The sequence below is a fragment of the Eptatretus burgeri genome, unplaced genomic scaffold (assembly GCF_056783735.1).
Source record: "Eptatretus burgeri isolate ZD-2024b unplaced genomic scaffold, Ebu_testis_v1 Ebu_testis_scaffold_657, whole genome shotgun sequence".
In the NCBI taxonomy this organism is placed as follows: domain Eukaryota; kingdom Metazoa; phylum Chordata; class Myxini; order Myxiniformes; family Myxinidae; genus Eptatretus; species Eptatretus burgeri.
In genome coordinates this window covers 12,501-13,740 of record NW_028222606.1, presented here as the reverse complement: position 1 = coordinate 13,740, position 1,240 = coordinate 12,501, and the positions used below count along the sequence as shown (strand labels likewise).

Sequence of the window (1,240 nt, the reverse complement as noted above, 5' to 3'; positions counted from 1 at the left end):
CCCCCCATCTCTCCACCCATCCATTTATCCACATAAGCCTCATCCACATTCACCCCTCCCACACAAGCTCCACCCACATAAACCCCTGCCCATATAAACCCTGCCCACATAAACCCCTCCCACATAAGCCCTGCCTACACAAGCTCCACACAAAAACTCCACACACATAAACCCCTCCCACACAAGCTCCACCCACATAAACCCCCGCCCACACAAGCCCCACCCACACAAGCCCCACCCACACACACACACCCCGCCCACACAAGCCCCTCCCACACACACCCCACCCACACAAGCCCCCACCGAAGCCCCGCCCACACAAGCCCCGCCCACACAAGCCCCACCCCCTCATCCCCCTGTGCGCCCCCACCTTTGACCCACCACCTCCCTCATCCCACCCCACCCTTCCCCACACACACACATGGGGAGGGGAGGGATGGGATGAGGGGGTGATGGGTCATTGAGGAAGCGCACCTACCCCCTCCCCCCTCCCCCAACCCCCCCTTTACATCTCTTTTATTCTTTTCTTGTAATTCAGAATCAAGTAATTGTAAACAAAACAAATATAATTTATTAATATTGAAAATATTAAATATTCATTTGCGAGAATGTACAATCTTTCCCAGCAATCTTCTTCAGATGCCTTGTGATTTCGAAACTCAGACACCATATTCTGTTTTGAAACAAAAAGTGGATAATAATTAGGTTCTATAAAGATAATTACATGGTAATATGAATAAGCCTCGTTGACCACTGAATTAACACACCAGGAGCCTGTCATCCTTTCAAGGTCAATAAAATGAATTCCAGTGTACTGACAAAACCACGTCCAAACTAATGATGCAACCAACATAAGGCGACATTCTAAAGAGAGAGTGATATTAATAATAATTCAGAAATATTTACCTCCAGAAAATCATGTGTTGTACGAGTGATATTAATAATAATTCAGAAATATTTACCTCCAGAAAATCATGTGTTGTCTGCAGTGATATTAATAATAATTCAGAAATATTTACCTCCAGAAAATCATGTGTTGTACAAGATTGCTTCAACAGCTGATGTTGTGCGATAGTGCTGAAAAAAAAAAAAATAAGTCAAGGGTATAGATGAAGAGACAGACAGGGAAAGCAACACACACACACACACACACACGCACACACACACACATACACACACACATAGACACACACACACGTGCCTCACCATTGGTTTAATTCATTCGAGATCAGAGACCAGT

General features: G+C 45.2%; 1 long non-coding RNA gene across 2 annotated transcripts in view; it reads right to left on the bottom strand.

The window, feature by feature from the left end:
* Positions 1-532: 532 nt before the first annotated feature.
* The window catches only part of LOC147007111 (uncharacterized), a 1,763-nt gene continuing 1,055 nt past the window's right edge, over positions 533-1,240 (bottom strand). Inside the window, exons 3-4 of one of the 2 annotated variants that reach the window (XR_015054394.1) lie at positions 1,020-1,077; positions 533-673 (exon numbers count right to left, since the gene is read on the bottom strand). This is a non-coding gene — a long non-coding RNA (uncharacterized LOC147007111). Of the gene's footprint in view, positions 674-710; positions 963-1,019; positions 1,078-1,240 lie in introns of those variants that run through there. The other variant, XR_015054395.1, reaches the window with a different exon arrangement.